Here is a 19,144-nt window from a genome sequence, read left to right on the forward strand (position 1 = left end):
AAAATGTCTCATTTTCCTAGCTCCATGCCAAATTGTTCTCTCTCCTGCTCGTGTCCAAACACCAGCTGCACTTTTCTTTTTAAAATTTTTTTAATGTTTATTTATTTTGAGAAAGGGGGGTAGGTGCAGAGAGAGGGGGACAGAGGATCCAAAGCAGGCTCTGCACTGACAGCAGAGAGCCCCATGTGGGGCTTGAACTCACAAACTCATGACCTGAGCCAAAGTCAGATGTTAAATTGACTGAGCCACCCAGGCGCCTCCTACACTTTTCTGTCTCATCTAGGGCTGCTATGTGCCTGTGGGTGATTTCTTCTGGCTACTCTTATGGTTCCAAAAATGGATTAAGCCAGTAAATGCTGTGCACCTATTCTGTATACAGAGCTTAGCTAGATGCTGCAAAGGGTACACAAATATAGGACTTGATCTCTGTCTTCAAAAAGTTTATCTGCTTGGAGAGACAATATCACACAAAGATGGAGCTGAAAGATAGTCAGGTTGCCAGGGGCATCTATGAATGAGTTTGGCGGTGGGGGGTGGCCATTGGTACCAGAAATTCTAAGAACTGGTGCTAAAATTGTGAGAATCTGTGTCATGCTGGAGCAAATGTCCATGACTTTTATAAGATTCTCAAAGAAAGCACCATCCCTTCACCACAAAAGTTAACAATGACTGAGATAGACTAGTTGGAGGACTGACTAGTAGCTTTTTCTCTTCACTGATAGTTCTCATGTTTGATTGCACATATAAGTAATACTTCGGTGCCAAAAAATAGATTGAATTCTCTGACTTCAGGGTCATTCTGTCTTGCCATTTAATAATGATTTGGAGAAGAGATAATTAAAGTACTTAAGGCTTATTGGGGGCACTTATGGGCAATTAAAATCTTTTGCATGGGAGAAAAGCTGGACTAGCATTGCCCCAATAATCAAAAGTTTGCTGTGGAGTTGAGTATTATATTGTGACACATCAACATTTTCTCCAAGCTTGTTGATAACATCCTCTTAATTTGGTATGGCTTGGGTGAGCTTACAAAGCCTTTTCATGTCTAGTGACACATTTGATACAGTGAAGCTGGCTGGGCAAAGACTACTGGCTTCACTACCAAAAAACGGATTCTCCGCAAGGTTAGGTGACTGGCCACGGTTACATGGATATTAAGGGTGCAGCTGAATGTCAAACCCACTTTTTCTGATCCTTGCTTTCTCCAGTGCATTTTACTGTGTTAATCAGGGTGGCATTTGAAGGCGGGCTTCTAGGAAGATTCACTCAGTTGTGGTTTTTAGCTATACACTGCTCATGAAACCTGTTTCTATTTGTAGGGTTTCCCTGGGGGTAGGCTGGTGTGCTAGTTTTGGATGTTCTTCAGGCTTCTGCTCAGTCTATGATACTATCCTGATTCTGCAAAGCCCTCCTACTTCCCTGCATGGGCATTTCAAGGGCAAAGTCATAAATGGCAATTTCAGGGCTGGTTGTCATCTTGAACTGGGTCTTGACAATTCGATTCTTGGTTTTCTGAACAAGCACTGTCAAATAGTATATAATATTAGCCACACATGAAAATTTTAATATCATAGTAGCACATTAAGGAAGTAAAAAGAAGTCAGAATTAAATTTAATTACCTATTTTATTTAACCCAATCCAACCAAAATGTTAACATTTTGGTATGTGATCAATATAAAAACTATTGAGGTATTTTGTTTTTGTTTTTTTTTTTTGTACTAAGTCTTTGAAATTTGACCTGTATTTTATATCTACTTCACATCTCTGTTAGAACTAGCCATATCTTAAGTGTCTAAATGGCTAGTGGCTACTGGATTTGGAAGCACAGTTCTGGAAAATTCTTCCAGAAAAAAAAAAAACTGTTAAGACAAAGAAGCCTCCTTCCTTCTATTCATAATAAAGAATGAATTGAGCAGTTGCCCCTTTATTATGACATATTTCATCATCCATCATACAGCATTGTAGAGAACCTATTAGCATCATAGCATATTAATCAAAACTACTTTCTAGTGACCCAGTAGCTTCGAGAACCTGATGACAGTTGCAAACTTTTGAATAGGACCATACACACAGACAGGTGGAAGAAACAGTGTATGGTAGGAGTGGGTTCCATGGTTTGTGTGCTCAAAAAATATGTTCATCTATTCTACCATATGCCTGACACACATTCTATTACAATCCTTTTGCTTACAAACTTTTTTTTTGTACATATCTACTAAAATGTGCAGAGAACTAGGCCTGCTGGGTAGGGGAGGAGGGAATACAAGTACAAACAAAATAGGATCCCTGTCTTCAGTGAAAGTTGTGGTCTAGGAGGGAAGACTGGATAAAGCAGTTAAGGGTCAAGTGTCCATGTAACTGGCTCTCAAACAAGACCACATTTTCTTTAGAAAACCCACATTAAAATTCCACCGTTTCTGGAGTGACTGGGTGGCTCAGTCAGTTGAGCGTCCAACTCTTGATTTCGGCTCTGGACATGATCTTGCAGTTTCGTGAGTGCAAGCCCTGTGTCAGGCTCTGCACCGGCAGTGTGAAGCCTGCTTGGGATTCTCTCTCTCTCTCTCTCTCTCTCTCTCTCTCTCTCTCTCTTGCTCCTCCCCCATTTGTGCTGTCTCTGTCTCTCTCAAAATAGGTAAATAAGCTTAAAAAAATTCCATTGTTTCTGTTAGAAGCACCTGAAATAATTACCCTTTAGCATTTACCAGTTTTAATACTAATGAGTGATTCATTGAATTTGTTTGAAAAAGTAGAGCCAAAAACCCTTTAGAAACAGAACAATTGTTTTCATAGGGGAAAAGAAGAAAGGGGACAGATGGGAAAGGTGTGGACCTTTTTGTTGTGACAAGATGCGGGTATTTCTTGATGATGTGGAGTGCTAGCTTCAGGCATTAAACATGACGCTCTAGTGCCCAGTAACAAAGGGCTACTGCTGAAAGGGAGGAGAGGCAAGAGTAAATACAATGAACATAAACTTTGTCTGCTCTGAGCATTGCCCATTCCTGGGCTGGTATTAAATGCTTATATGAGCAGATGCCTTGAATGCATATGTTTTCATTGGGGAGGCTGTGGAGGATAGCAGTTAATGTCTAGGGTTCTGGAGTCAGACAGCCCATCACCTATGTGATTTGGAGGACTTTGCTTAAATTCTCTGTGCCTCAGTTTGCCCATAAATAAAAAAACAATTTTTAATAGGATTTGATGAGAAAATGTACACAAAGAGCTTAGAATAATGCCTGGCACATGCCATGTACTCGATAAATGTCAGTAATAATTATTAGTTTTGGCATTATTTTATGAATAATAATTGTTAGCCCTGGTTCTCCCCTAATTTGTTCCTCAAGTTTCATAAGACCGTTAATTCTGTCAAGCAATCCTGATACAAAGTTGGCAAAGTTCTAATGACTTTCTCCAAGATGGCAAAACTGAGGCAAAGAGATGAACATAACTTGCCCAAAGGCTCAGAGGCTGCTCCTAAAATGGGGAAGGAGGCCATTTAAGGCAGTGGTGATGGATTTCCCCAAAGACAAGGACTTAGTACAAGAACTAAGTCTGGAATTGGAATCCAGGCTGCACTACTTAATATATGGTGGCATCTTGGGAAATTACCTGATTTCTCTGAGCCTTTAGGCCTCCATCTATCAAATAGAGATAATATGCCCATGGTTGTTAAAACTCAATAGCATGATGCATGAAAAGTGCATGTAGTCTGGGTTCGGTAAAATCTGCCTCTCAAACTATTATTATTACTATTGTTGTTATAGCCACCATGTGGGACGGCAGGCAGTGCTTATCTGGGATGCTGTGGTGTGTTTAGGCTTACCACTATGCCCCAGAGCCTGGCACAGTGCCTGGCACCCAGTAGACATTCAGGAAACGTTTGTGTAAGGAATGCCTATCATCTCAGGAAGGGAGAGCAGCCGACTGACTTTGCCTCTTTGCTTAGCCCTTGCCCTCCTTCCAAAAGCCAAACAGCATGCAGCCCAAGAGCCCAGGCACATTGTAGCAGGGGGCAGCAACCCATCTCATCCCAGCCGCCGTTATCGGGGGCTGCCGGAGGGCGCCCCGCCTGAACGCGCAACATCGTGCCAGCAGCTGTCTCCGAAGCCCTAATTTTTCTGGCTTGCGGTTTATTTACTTAAGCATTTACAGCTCCGGGGAGCAGAGGGGCTGCTTGAAGCAAGGGTCAGGACTTAGGTCGCGGTTTGTATTTACTTTCTGCCTCCCAATCTCCGCGCCGGCGAGTCACAACTCGGCTCCTTTATTTTTGTGCACCGGAGAGGCTAGCGTTTCTTCATCTCCTGTGGGGCGAGGAAGAACACACGCGGCTCGGGGTCTCTCCAGCTACTTGCCTATGTCCCCTCCTGCGTAGATCATCCCTGCCAGAGTTCGTTTTCTATGCAAACCCGAGCAGGATGGAGCAGATTAAATAAAGACAACCTCGCGCCTTTAATCCTTGACCGCAAATACTGGCTTTTTTGTGCCCTGGATTTCTGAAATTCTTGGCTCAGGGACTCAAGGCACGGGGGGGTGGGGAGGGTGCGTAACAGCTTGTAAAAACTTCCCAAAGCAGAAATCCGAGCTCCTACCCGCACCCCCCTCACCCAGAGAAACCTGGATTCAAAGGAAAGGGGGCAGCCAGAGGAGGAGCGTCCCCAAGGGTTGGGGGCGCCCCCCAGGGGTTGCTTTGGGTCTCGGGCTCCAGACCCCGCCAGCTCTCTGGTAAGAGGAGGATTCGAAGCCCGGACGCCCCGCAGGACGCCCCTCCCAGTCCCCGCGCGCTTCTATTCAGAGCCCAGCCCGGAGCCCAAGGGATTCTGGGACTCGTAGTCCTTCCCCGCAGCCCCAGGCGCCGCCACGACCTCGGACTCGGACTACATTGCCCAGGGAGCTTCCCGGCCTATATAAGCTGCCAGGAGGCGCTTCGATGTGCAGTAACCATGTGGATGTGCTGCTGAAGCGTTTCCTCAAGCTCGCTGGGGTGGGAGGAGAGGAGGAGGAGGTGGTGGTGGAGGAGGAGGAGGCAGAGGGTGGAGAGAGAGAAAGCGCACGCCGAGAGGAGGTGTGGGTGTTCCGTTTCCATCCTAACGGAACGAACTCCCTGTTCGCGGACATGGGATTACCCAGCGGCTGCTAACACCTCTCCTCGCCCTGCTCCCCCAGCCCGGCGTGGCTCCCGGGCACCAAGGTAGCGGCTGGGGCCGGGCAGAGGGCGCGGGGAGTTGGTACTGTCCCCCACCCCGGGCGCAGAAGTTTTTGCCCCGCTCTTGCAGTTCTTGGTGGATTTGCATGCACTTGCATACGTTTGGGGGTTCTTTTACTGAGGGCATTTTTGGGGTGTTCATTTTAGGCTGAAAAAAAAAATCTCTATTCGAGTGACTGGCCTCGAGGGCTACCCATTCTGGACCGGAATGGCATTCCCCCAAATTGGAAACTGTTGCAGCAGCTGCAGGAAATAGTTTTTTTTGGGGGGGGGTGGGGGTGGCGGGTGTTGGGGGGGGTGTCATATGTGAGTCCAATCAAAGAAATAATCTTTTAAAAAATGTAGCCCTCCCTCGACCTGTTTGGTTGGGAGAAAAATGCATGTGGGGGCCTCAGTGGGGAGGGTTTAAAAAAAAAACGGAAGAAAACCGGGGAGCGCTGAGGGATGAAATGTGGACGAAGCTCACGCCCAATGAGGATGCGGGCTTCGGATACTTGGCCTAGGCTCTGGGAAACAAGTGCTTTGGGATCTGCCAAACACTTCCTTCAGTTCCAGCTTCCCCAGCACGTTCGAAGTTTTTGCGTGCCTAGTCTCACTTGTCAGTTACATACTGGAAATAAGTAAGCGGAGTTACCTAGAATCTTCGTGTCTTGTTTGGGGAAGAGGTGGGTCTCTCCAGGAAGGAGGCTAAAGAAGATGGAAGCTTGCAATTCGAAGCATTTCTGTTGGGGGCCGGCCTTCGTGGTCTTACACTCAGTTTCTTTCTTAATACTTAGGAGCTGACTACAGAGGAGCAGGATTCGCACAGCTGGCGTGTTTGGGCAACAGAGTGCCTGACCTCGGTCAGGTGAGTGTGAAGCCTGAGTGCTGTAGTCAATAATGAATTTTTGTTCGAAGTGTATTTTCTGCCCTCTTCTAAAGAGCCATGGGGATAGGAGTAGGAAAGAAATGGAAACTCCATGGCTTAGTGTCCAAAATTTGTCACTGCCTTTGGTGACAGCTTTAGAGAGCATTTGAGATACAGGGGGCAGTTCTGCCTAGCACTTTTGGCCAAGGCTCAGACTTAAAGCAGCCTAAAAGTTTATGAGAGGAGGGGGGAAAAGCCATTAAATGGAGCAATAAAAGGAATGCCCATTGGTGGCTGAGAATTGAACTTGCCTGGCAGCGTGCTGATGATTTAAATTCTGAAGGAAGCAGTACATTTCATCTGCCAAGATATGTAAGCAAAAATTAACTGCCTCTGTCTTTCAAAAATAGTCACTTTTTTCTTACTGTAACATGTGTTTAATCAGAGTAGGTTGGATTGCAAGAAATGAAAGTGGTTGCTGGCAGTTTGAAAGAATTAGTACTTTAAAAAGGGAAGTTTGTTCTTGAAGCATGAAAGAGTAGTATCCAGTCCTTAACTTGAAGCCACCTGAATGTCAAGGAATCTGATGAGTCCCTCTTGTTTAGGTGCTTATTGTGGGATATGAGTTGAAGGCAGCATTTTTCTGTGAAGACCAGCAGCTCCTCCCCCCTCCTCCCCATGGTCATACTGCTCTTTAAGAAAGGGAGGTTTTAACAGCTGCATGTACAACCCATTGCTGCAGATTTGGCCATCACAAGTTTTTTCTTCCAAAATGGTCAGGAACAGGGTAAATGGGTGGAGGTCTGGGTCTCAGCAACTTTTTTAACCTTCTAAATATTTAGCTGTTCCCTGGGCTACAATCTTTGGGTTTTTGAAATTAGAAAATAAAAGGCAGACACTTCATTATAGTAGTATAGTGCTTTTGTTTCCTGTTGATAAGATCCTTAGGAGGGCTGGTGGAGTGGGAAACATTGGGATGTGTGGGCTGTAGTTCCTTCTTGGAGTTGCGTAGACCTTCATGGCTACCTGGGCACTCAAAAGGCCAGGGAATGGGTTAAGTTCCTCTCTTTTGAGCAAGCTCTCGACAAGGAGAAACTGATTCACAGACTCTTCTCCAACTTGTTGCTAAAAATAGCACGGACACATTAAGTACTTGTAAGCCAGATCTAGAGCCATATATCACAGAAACTCTAAGTCAGGAACAGGTGAAGAAGTGAAGGTGTAGAGAGTGAAAACACTTGCCCAGTAGCTAGTACACAGTAGAGACAAGATAGAACTCCAGGTTTTGGGACTGCACTGTGTCCGACAAATGCATTTAAGTTGGGTGGGAGAGGTGAGGGAAAAGCTGGAAAAATGGTACTTATTTCTGTTGATGAAATAACTCTTGTGTCCTAGCAGTGACGAATAAATAGTAATACATTGATTTAAGAAGGAAACGATGTAGCTGTAGATGTAGGGATAAGAGTGTGGCTATTTGAGGAGGTGTTAGATGTTACCCTGACTGTGTTTTAGAGAGCTGTGTGCTGAAAGCTGAATGGGGAGAGTAAAAGAAATCAAACCACGAGGAACACTGTTCAGCATTAGGTTCATCTCATAACTGAAATTCATCTTGATCATCTACATCAAGGCATCTGTGCAGGTTAAAAGAATCAGAATTTCTCAGTCTGAATAATTCAGTAGTTTAAATTGCGGTGAGTCTAAACTGTGAAGTATCGGTATGTTTTCATATACTCTTCAGTTTGGTTTGTGGACAGTTGTGTAGAACACTTTTTCATTTCTTTCTTGTGTGTGCATGAGTGTGTGTGTTGAAAGTACAGTCTGTTCTTTAAATAATTCAGAGCATAATATACTATCAAGATTTCCTTGTAGCAGGCAGAGAAAGTTCTTCATGCTCTATATGAATTACTCCTGGCCGCCTCTTTAAGTCCATGAAGTTGTTTGGGGTTGACAATATTATCCATTTAACAAAGTGGTGCTTTTTGGAGGGAAATGGCATCCTTTCTTGAGGAATGAGAGATGGAAAGGTTGCTTAGAGGAAAAGAGACAGATGAACCCACCAGATAAATCTCTTGCCTTTTTCCTCAAAATATTTTCAAGTGAGCAGGACCAGGGTATTAGAGGGAGAGATAGAGAAAGGAATGAAACCTCTAATCCAGTGGTATACAACTCGCTGACTTCTAGACAAAAAGAGTCGCATGGCTTTTTAGCTCATTTATAATCTTGTGGAAATTCTGATTTCTTTACAAGCAGCTCTTAAAAAACAAAAACGAAACAACAAACACCAAATATGAACAACCGAAAAAAAAAAAAAAAGACGACAGAAAAATAAAAGTAGGCTTAAAGTTAGGTTCCTAGGTCAAGCTGTCCTTGGATATATCTAATTAAGGAGTCTATACAAGGCCATTGTCCCATCTTGTTTAGTGCTGGTTTGATCTTTTAAAATAAAACACATTGGGTTTGCAAGCTCTTTATTAACTGTAAGTGCATGCAATTTTTTTGGTTTACTTTTGTGTTTTTAAGCTTTTGCACTGCTCTTGTAATGAAATCAGTTAAGGCTTGAAGTCAGTGACAGCAACATAATTTTTATGATTCCTACCAATTTTCGTAGTGTCTGTGGTTCTGAGGTAATTGCTAATGAGGATGAGCTGAAAACACCACTAAAACCATCACCTGTGGAGCTAATTCTATTGAACTATGGCTAGGGTCTTCCCTCAGCTGGACATAGTTAACGACATTTGGTGTGATAAATCTGTGAATTTCTAATACCTGCTAACGTTGATATGATCCAAGTGTTTACTCCTACATTCAACAAATTTCTAGAGCACCTGCTGTGTGCTGAGATCTAGGAGTTCTAGGTGCTGGGGATACAACACTGAAAGTCCTGTGCCCAAGAGGCTTAGATCCTAGTTAGGGGGAAATAGGCATTATAAATAAGCAAACAGGTAGTGAGTGCTATGGAGAAAAAGAAAGCCAACTAAAGGGGAACAGAAAATAACAGATGTTGGTGAGGTTCTGGAGCATTTGGAACTTTTGTGCACTGTTGGTGGGAATGTAAAATAGTGTAGGCACTGCAGAAGACAGTATGGTGGTTCCTTAAAAAATTAAACAGAATTACCAAATGATCCAACAATTCCACTCCTGGGTACATAACCAAAAGAATTGAAAGCAGAGACTCAACCGATATGTGTACATTCATATTCATAGAATTATTCATAGTAACCGAAAGGTAGAAACAACCCACATGTCCACTGATAAATGAATGGACAAACCAAAAGTGGCATGTCCATATAATGGAATATTATTCAGCCTTAATAAGGAATGAAATTGTTATATATGCTACAGGATGGGTGAAGGTTGAAAACATTATGCTAGGTGAAATAAACCATACACATAGGGACAGGTAGAGTGGTGCTTGCCAGGGGCTGGGGAATGGGGAGTTTGTTCAATGGGTACAGAGCTTCATTTGGGAAGATGAAAAAATTCTGGATGTGGATGGCAGTGTTGGTTGCACAACTGTGTGAATGAACTTAATGCCATTGAATTGCACACTTAAAAATGATTAAAATAGTAAATTTTATGTTGTGTATGTGTATTTTACCACGATAAAAATTGACAACAATAACAACAGTGTAAAGGGGATAAGGAGGTATTAAGTGGGGATTGGGAATCAGGGAAGGGCTCTTTTTTTAAATTTTATTTATTTATTTACTTAAATGTTTATTTTTCAGAGAGAGAGGGAGAAAGAACATGGTGGTGGTAGGGGGGGTGTTCAGAGGATCTGAAGTGGGCTCCTCGCTGACAGCAGAGGGCCTGATGGGAAGCCCCAAACTCAAGAACCATGAGATCGTGACCTGAGCTGAAGTCAGGCACTTAACTGTCTGAGCCACTCAGGTGCCCCTATTTTTAATTTTTTGATGTTTATTTTGAGAGAGAGCATGAGCAGGGGAGGGGAAGAGAGAAGGAGGGAGGGAGAGAATCCTAAGCAGGCCCTGCGCTGTGAGCGCAGAGCCCAATGTGGGGCTCGAACTCATGAACTGAAAGATCATGACCTGAACTGAAATCAAGAGCCACACACTTAACTGAGTGAGCCACCCAGGCACCCCGGAAAGTGCTCTTTAATATGGTGCATTTGAGCAGAGATCTGAAGGAAGGGAGGTTAGCCAGTAGGTATCTGAGGGGAAAGGACATTCCAAAGAGCTAGAGCAGAAAGTGCAAAGGCCCTAAGTTGGGAAAAGGTTCGACAGGTTAGGGAAAGGAAGGAGGCTAAGTTGGTTGCAGCTGAGGGAGAGTGCTAGGGCTTCAGATGGGAGAGGGATTCCAGGTCAGATCCTGCAGGCACCAAGGTTTTGCAGGTAAGCAATGGTTTACTTCCCTGAGGATTTCTTAACTTTCTCAGAACTCTACATGTGGTTCTCAGCATCCCTGAGCTACGTTGTACTTTCTGAAGAGACTGGTGAGGCTGGCAAGATCACTTACCAGTTTGGAACTTGATTGGGGGTGGGGTAAAACCTAGATGTCTTGTTAGTCACATGACTTACTTGGGATTATAATCCCCTATAGTTGGAAGGGAATCTTCTTGGATAAATAGATGAACCTGCAGTTGGTTTGGATAAGAATTTTAAGAATCTCATGATATTCTGTGGTTTTTTTCAACAGAAACCTTGTGTACTTTGCTACCACCCTCCAGTCTGTCAGGTCTCATTTTAAGGAATTACACAAGGAGAATTTACGTTCTGCTGTCTAGCATCATCCTTGGGGAATATGAACTTCCAAATAAGTAATTCTCTCTGATAAGTGAAGGGGATCCCTTCATGTGTACAAATTTATAACATACATACCTGGTGATACTTACTGCATAAGATGCACATATTCAATTAACAAAAACAAGCCAGGCACCCCTAATCCCACCGTTCAAGATGAGGGTTCCAGACTCCTGCATGTATACATATGTAAAAATTATGTGTATAATATCATTAAAAAGGACTCATGCCGTACCTCAAGTTTTGTTCCTTGCTGGTTTCACTCTATCCTGAACAGCTATTCTTGTTAATCAGTAGACACCCGTGTCTTCATTTTTATGAAGGTATCTGTACCTTTGATGTGATTGCATTTGGGTGGTGACAGGTATGGAATCACTAGGGGAGAACATCATTCAGATTTCATCACCGTCATAGAATCCAGGTTTTCTCTCTCAGTTTATACTGGTTTTTAAGAAAACTAAATGGAAGGTAAAGCACTATTCCAAAGTTAGCTGGGTCATTACAGGGATAAATCTTAGTAATGATTTATTTCAATACAGAATCTCTTATTCTTCAGAGTAACCTTCACTGTAGATAATTGGAAACACATAGAACAGTGAGATCTTAGTATCATGAACCCCTGTTTACTTATCACCTATCTGCACAGTTACCAATTCATGACCGTTCTGTTTTCACCTGCATTCTGATACACGCATCTTGGGTGAGTTGGGAACAAGTCCCTGATACCAGTTCATCTGTATTTTATTTTATTTATGTTTATTTATTTATTTTGAGAGAGAGCAAGAGAGCGAGTGCGTGCGTGAGCACAAACAGGGAAGGAGCAGAGAGAGACAATCCCAAACAGGCCCTGTACTGTCAGCGCAGAGCCCAGTGCGGGCTCGATCTCACAAACCGTTAGATCATGACCTGAGCCAAAGCCAAGAGTCGGGTGCTTAACTGACTGAATCACCCAGGCTCTATCTGTATTTTAGTATGTAGCTCTAGCATAGGGATTTAAAAACAAAAACAAAAAAACAACAACATAATACTGTAATCCATCACAGGGAGAAAAAAAAAGACATATTTTTAATGGAGTCTGTTCTCCTTTTATGTTTATGTACATACATACAACATATATTACACAGGTGCATATATACACACATGCTTACAATATATACACACAATAATATATATGTATATTTAACCGTTTGTTTGAATCAGGATCCAAATAAGGTCAATAGATTACAAGTGGTTGATGTGTCTTTTAATCTATGTTTTCTCTACACCTCTTCTTCTCCATGCATTTTATGGTTATTATTGAGGAAATGGGGTGATTTATTTTCCCATAGTTAAGATTTTGCTGACTGTGTCAGAGTGGTATAGTTAAACATGTACCTGTGTTCCCTGTGTATTATCCTATCTGGTGCTTAAATGTAGAGGCTTGATCAGAATCAGGGTTATTGTTGTTTGCTACTTATATTTTTTTGAACTTCATTCAGGGAAGTATATGATATGTCTGGATATGCCTTATGATATTAGGAACCATTGATGTTCATTGCCTTAATCCATTAGTTCGTTAGGACTTGTCAAATTCCTGTTTTTCATTCTTCATTCATTAGCTGAACTATTTTATAAAAAGAAATTTTCCTCCACTAAGTTTTTTTGTTCTCTGTATTTTACTAGTTTTCAAAAATAACAAGTCGTTTCCTTACATTAAACATGGCAATGGTTCTCAACATGGTGACCCTGGGGACATTTTTGGTGGTCACAGCTAGGAAGAGGGTGCTGCTGGCCTAGAGGCCAGGGTGCTGATAAACAGCCTACAATACATTGCATAGCCATGTGCAGCCCAGAATTCTCCCTTTCACAGTTAACAGCAGTGCAACTATTGAGAAACCCTTGTACCAAGATGACCAGTGGGTATGTATTTTGGTTACTATCTTTGTGAACTTGTGAATTTAAGCATAATTTATATCTCTTTTTGTGTAGCTATCCTTCTTGATCAGAGTGCTCATTTTTGCTCAGCAAGAGAGAGGCTTTTGAAGTTGGTTCAAAAACACAACTGTAGTAGTCTTTGATAGCTTTCTTGCTTTCAATATGAGAGAATGTTCCAGGCCCATATTCTATATTTCTTGCCCCAGGCCTGGAATCAGTCTTTTCTCCAAGGAGCCATAGTTCTTTTGAGTGGGAAATGGTATTCAGAGACCTCTGCCCAGGGCCAGATAGGTATTCTTATTTTCCTTATACAGGTCAGAAAAGAAAGCAGATTGAAGAAAACTTAAAACCTGAATATTTTCAATGAAGGTATTTCCAAAGCATAGTTAACACATCTTTGCCTTTTTAAAAAGGATTCTGAAGGTACTCCTAACTTTGCACTTTGGTATCAGTTTTAACCTTAGTGTACTGGTTCTCAGGTAACAATAGTACTCCCCAGATTGGTAGGAATGTTACTCTTGTTCTGTATCCATGTTCTTCATAATGTATGGCAACCTACTATGAGATCCTGAAATCAGTTTAGTGGGCCTCCTTTAGCAGTTTTTTTTTTTTTTAACTTTATTTACTTAGAAGGAGAGAGAGAACACAAGCGAGGAAAGTGCAGAGAGAGGGAGACAGAGAATCTTAAGCAGGCTCTATGCTGTCAGCACAGAGCATGACCTGGGGCTCGAACTCAGGACCTATGAGATCATGACCTTAGCCGAAATCAAGAGTCAGATGCTTAACCAACTGAGCCACCCAGGTGCCCCTCCATCAGTGTATGTGTGTATATGTGTGTGTGTGTGTGTGTGTGTGTGTGTGTGTGTGTGTGTATATATATTTTTTTTTTTTAATGAAGTCGAGTAAATTAGAAAAACGTCAAAGTGTATTGTATGGATACTTAGAAGGACACCCCCCCCCCACATTCTCTCTGTCTCTCATACAGAGTGAACAGTGGGTTGTAACTTCAATGTATTTCTTACTGTGGGTTTCAGTCAAAAGTTTGAAAAACATTGCTCTACATCTTTATTCCTCCATTTGTGGTCACCAGACCAGCATCATTGCCTTCAACAGTGAGCTTGTTAGAAGTGTAGACTCTCAGGCCCCACCCCAGACCCAGTGAATCAGAACCTGCATTTTAGCACAATCCCCAGGGGATTCATGCACACTGGAAAGTGTGAGAACCTCTATACTTAACCCCCAGTGTTTTTTCAGTGTTGTCTTATTTTTATGGTTATTTTTTCCTGGCTTGTTCTCACCTGTTGGAACTGACCTTTGTACTTGTCCTTAGTGGCCTTTTCATTCTCAGTCAAGTGGAAGGTAGGCTAAGTCACCACTGAAGGTGAGCATGAAGGTCTGGCAGGACTCTCTCTGACAAAACTGGAAGCATTAGTTCTTACACTTGGGGGACTCTCTTATTGGCAGCAGTTTCAGATAGAAATGATACGTGTGAAACCTACTTAGGGTTGGGAGGTCACAGGTAGGAACAAGGATGCATTTAACATGCTGTTTTCAGACACTTCGAGCAACTTAGGTTTTATAATGTTGTGTGACCCAGCGAATTAGCAGAACTTCTGGGCTGCTTGTATGGTTGCTTATCAGATATAGATGAGCGTAAGAAGAAACATCACTGACCTACAAGTTCTTTGCTGTTTGTCTGTGTTTCACTAGGAACTTTATTTGAGAAGTGACTTTGTTTTGTAAAAATAGTTTCAAGACTTAACCGTGCACATATTTCTTTCTTTTCTTTTCTTTTCTTTTCTTTTCTTTTCTTTTCTTTTCTTTTCTTTTCTTTTCTTTTCTTTTCTTTCTTTCTTTTTTTAACATTTATTTATTTTGAGAGTGAGCATGAGATGTGAATGGGCAGAGAGAGAGAGAGAGAGAAAGAAAGAGATGGAGAATCCTAAGTGGGCTCCACACTGCCAGCACAGAGCCTGATATGGGGCTCGAACTCATGAACTGCAAGATCATGACCTGAGCTGAAGAGTTGGGGTGTTTAAACTGGCCACCCAGGTGCCCCTCCATGCACATATTTCAGAATAGAAAAAGCTGATACAGTACCTAGACTTAAGGACATTCATTTATTTGCTTTGGTGCATCTGTGCCTGTGACTATGTCCCCATCCCTGCCCTGTCTATATCCACCTTGCCAAATACTACCCAAATGCTTCCTCTTCTGGGAAGCCTTTCCTGATAATTTGAAAATCTTTGTTATTTGAAACTCCATGGCACTTTAAATCTATTTTCCTCACGGGCCTTTTTGATTTTTAACCTACAAATGCACCTGAGAAATAGTGCCCACAAGAGATTTGTTGAAAGAAGTTATGTATCTCCATGTTATATCTCCCTTAGAAGAATGTAGGCTGCTTGTGAGAAGAATCTAATCATTTGTAAGCTTCTCCTGATTAAATATTTCTGAAATTGGTGGTTTGCTTTGAAAAGCCTCTTTTGCTGTGGAGAGCGAAGTGAGGACTGTGCAGAAATGTATTAAGTGGTTCCTTTTGATAGCTTTTGAGATGTTTCTCAGAACAGTTCTTGGGTGGGCATTGGGCTTGGGAAACTGTTGAGTGTTAATAAAAGGGAGTGAAGGTAATAATCAGGGAGGGAAGCACAGTTGCTCTGAGGCTTTAATGGTATCTCCCTGCTGAACCACAGGATGGGGGCTCCGCAGGTTTGGGTACTGACTGCCTCTTGAGTAGGGGCTAAACATGTAACATCTGTGCTTCTGTTTCCTCCTCTGTAGAATAGGTATAAAAATACCTGCTTTGGGCCATTGCTGCCAAGTCAAATGTTTGCAAAAAGTCTCAGAGATTAAAAAAAGAAAAAAAAAACAACAACAAAGCCTGTGTCCCTAGAGGAATGGTTCTCAACCAGCGGGGTGATTTTGCCCTGTGGGGACTTGTGGCAATGTCTGGAGACTTTTTTTGTCACAGCTGAGGGAAAGTGGGTGCTACTGGCATTTAGCAGGTAGAGGTCAGAGATGTCACTAAACATCCTGCAATACACATGATATGTCCTCCACAACAAGGAATTATCTGCACTAAAATGTAGCCCTCAGTAGCCCTGAGGTTGAGAAACTGTCCTAGACTGATTTTTCCCAGACTAATTGAGACACTGCTCTCTCTCTGAGGATGTTCATCAAATCCGATTTGTTGGTTTTTGTTTTTTGTTTATTATTATTATTATTTTGGTGGTTCAGGTTGTGAGCAGAGGGGTGTCTCTTCAGGCTGGGGATGACTTTAACTTTTTAATAAAATAAATACCACTCTTCCCCCACTTCCCCTAGGTACTGGCTTTGGTTTCTGGAGTCCTGTGATCTATTTGCTTTGTTGTTGTTTTTTAATGTATGTTTATTTTTGAGAGAGAGAGACAGCGTGCGAGCACGGGATGGGCAGAGAGAGGGAGACAGAATCTGAAGCAGGCTCTGGGCTCTGAGCTGTCAACACAGAGCCTGATGTGGGGCTCCAACTCACAAACCCTTGAGATGATGACCTGAGCCTAAGTCGGATGCTTAACCAACTGAGGCACCCTGGTGCCCCTATGGTCTATTAGCTTTGGCTAGTACACGGCTGTGTGACCTACAAGAAGTCACTCAGATTTATTGTTGTTTGCTTTTTCCGCCTGTAAAATGAGGAATTTCAGCTAGATGATCTCTACCCACCAAATAGAAAATTTTCTGACTGCCAACTTTGAGCTTTTGATTGGCTTTTCTTATATTGGCCTGGGAGAATAGGAAACTTGAGAGCACGTGTCAGAATTGACATCTTTGCTGAAAAATAGCCATGTAGATAATGTACCTTTTTCAAGAATAGGCTATTTAGTGGGCATGTTTGTGAAAAGGCACATAGGTTTATCTTTGTGTGCATGTGTTTATCTCTTGTGTGTCTAATGAGCAACATTTAAATTAGAGAATTGCTCTGAACTGCTGATTTACAACTGCTCTTTCTGAGATTGTCATAGAGGGCCCTGCTTAAAGTTGAAACTTCTGAGTTGGTGACTTCCTTTGGGACTGTCTGAAAACGAAAGCAGAATGCAATTTTCTATCCTCCGAGAGAAGTGCTTTTTGCAGTAGAATAAGTGGTCTCCTGATGGGACACTGCATTTCTGAGGACAATCTGATTAGCCACTAATAGGACCAGAAGGCAAGCAGGGGGCTGCACAAACATGTGTATGGTGGGGTGGGGGGAGCTGCCGGCCGGTGTCCACCTCAGAAATACCGTGTTTCTGCTCCTCGTTTCACAAGAAAGATGATATCGTCAAGTCTTTGCTCAAAGGAAGTTCCAAAATTAACTGTGAGAGTGCCCAGTTACAGAAGAGACGGTGTAAAAGAGCGCCTCTTTCCTTGTCTTGGAAAAGTCCACTGTGAGTGTGGTAGGTTTTCTCTTCCCTGTATTTACAGCCATATTACCATATATGTACCTGGGTTAGGGCATCTTAAGGAGGCCTGTGCTCCTCTGGAAGGAGTGTCCTTGGCCTCCAGCCACGAGATTGATCAAATGCCGGCAACTCTTCCTTTTTCTGTGCACACTCTTGCTTTCCCTCTGAAAGGCCTTGTGGTTTGCCTGGCTTGGCCCATGGGGGGCTGCTTGACCTGAAAGTGAAGTGCTGCTCTTTTGTGTTGATGGCAGCTGTGGCCCCCAGGTCTTATCTGTGTTCCTGGAGACCAGCTGCCTGAGGCCTGCTGAATCTCCAGGAGCTTTTAAGTCTTTGTGCATGAGCCTTCTCTTTGCTGCCTAGCTTGAAAGGAAGCCTTTTGGTTTTATTCATTTTAAGCAATCATTTTTAAAGCAAGCAGCAATAAAACCAGCACTAAGTCTTTGGCAGAGGCCTTCTCTTTTTTAGGAGGTGGAGATGATGTGAATGTGCCAAGAAAGAGCAGAGAAGGCTGATGGATTTCCATTGGCTACCTTTTTTAGCAGAAGAATGGCTTTTCCGAGTACCCTGTGCTTTGGGGCCAAGTGGCAAAGCTTAGTGACTGAAGGGTAGACCCAGAGGGGGCTATGGAGGTGGGATGCTGTCATTCATTCTTCACCTGGCTGTACTTTGGGGGTTTGAGTTTTACTAGGAAGAGTGGGAAGAACCTTCTGCTGGAGTTGGCATTGACAAATTCAGATAAATGCATCACACAGTGTGTCCTTTGTCTATACCACTCATCATGTGGACTTGCTGGTTGATAGGATTAATCCTCAACGGATTGTAAGCCCTAAAAAGTTTAGTAAGAGTAGTTTATGAGAGTTGAAAATACAGCAAATTGGCAGACAGGAATAATCCCAGTAAACAGGAATGTTTCCCATCTTTTACTTTCTTTGTGCTAAGCAAGCCCATTATTTTCTTTTACACATTTGAACCTCAAAACAGCTTTATGAGGCAAGCTCTCATGATCCTCATTCTGCAGATGAGGGAACTGAGTTCCAGAAAGAGTAAGTAACTTGGTCAAGATTATAAACTTCCTGTCACACTTAGCAATAAAGGCAGACTTTTTTTTTTTTTTTTTTTTTTAACGTTTATTTATTTTTGAGACAGAGAGAGACAGAGCATGAATGGTGGAGGGTCAGAGAGAGGGAGACACAGAATCTGAAACAGGCTCCAGGCCCTGAGCGGTCAGCACAGAGCCTGACGCGGGGCTCAAACTCACAGACCGTGAGATCACGACCTGAGCCGAACTCGGACGCTTAACCGACCGAGCCATCCAGGCGCCCCTAAAGGCAGACTTTTTACCCTGGCTTGGGGAATGCCACTGGCCCGGGCTTCTTCTTCTCTGACCTTACCCCGCACTTTCTTTCTTTCCCCGTTAATGGTCCAGACGTTGTGGCTGGCTGTCTTTTTCTTGAACTTGCCAACTTCTTTTCTGCGCACAGTGCCTTTGTACTGGCTATTTGCTATGCCTAAAATGCTCTTCCACCTGATTTTTTTGCATGATTGCCTCTGTCTTGACTTTCAGGTCTTAGCTTAAATGTCTCAACTTGCTCTCTCTGACCAGCCAAAAGTAAAATGTCACACAGTTTTAATTCTCTGCCTAGTACTTAACACTATCTGATTGGTTGTGCCTGTAAAACTATCATGAGAACCAGGACCTGGACTGTCTTCTTTTTACCTATGTCCCACACACCTGGAGTAGGGATAGTGCATGGTAGGTATTCGATAAATTTGTTGAATAAAAAGGTGGTTTCAAATCAGGGGGTTTTCTCTAAAGTCTTGGATGTTGTATGTTTTGCATTTTAGTCCTGTCCAGTTTTTCATGTTTATGCAGTATGAGTCGTGAGCACATAGGCAGTGTCAAACCAGAACTTAAAATTTATAGTAGCATTTTTCAAAATTTTGGGTCTCAGGAACTCTTGACATGCTTAGAAATTTCTGAGGACCCCAAAGAACTTAGGTTTATGT

General features: G+C 42.7%; 1 protein-coding gene across 2 annotated transcripts in view; it reads left to right on the forward strand.

Moving 5' to 3' along the window:
* The first annotated feature begins 4,997 nt into the window (after positions 1-4,997).
* ITPR1 (inositol 1,4,5-trisphosphate receptor type 1) overlaps positions 4,998-19,144 on the forward strand; it is a 326,172-nt gene continuing 312,025 nt past the window's right edge. For both annotated transcript variants that reach the window (XM_007076615.3, XM_015535056.2), the window contains exons 1-2: positions 4,998-5,186; positions 5,978-6,048. The gene's annotated coding sequence lies outside the window, so the exon portion shown is untranslated. The remainder of the gene's footprint in view (positions 5,187-5,977; positions 6,049-19,144) is intronic.

Source organism: Panthera tigris, chromosome A2, assembly GCF_018350195.1.
Source record: "Panthera tigris isolate Pti1 chromosome A2, P.tigris_Pti1_mat1.1, whole genome shotgun sequence".
Taxonomy (NCBI): Eukaryota; Metazoa; Chordata; class Mammalia; order Carnivora; family Felidae; genus Panthera; species Panthera tigris.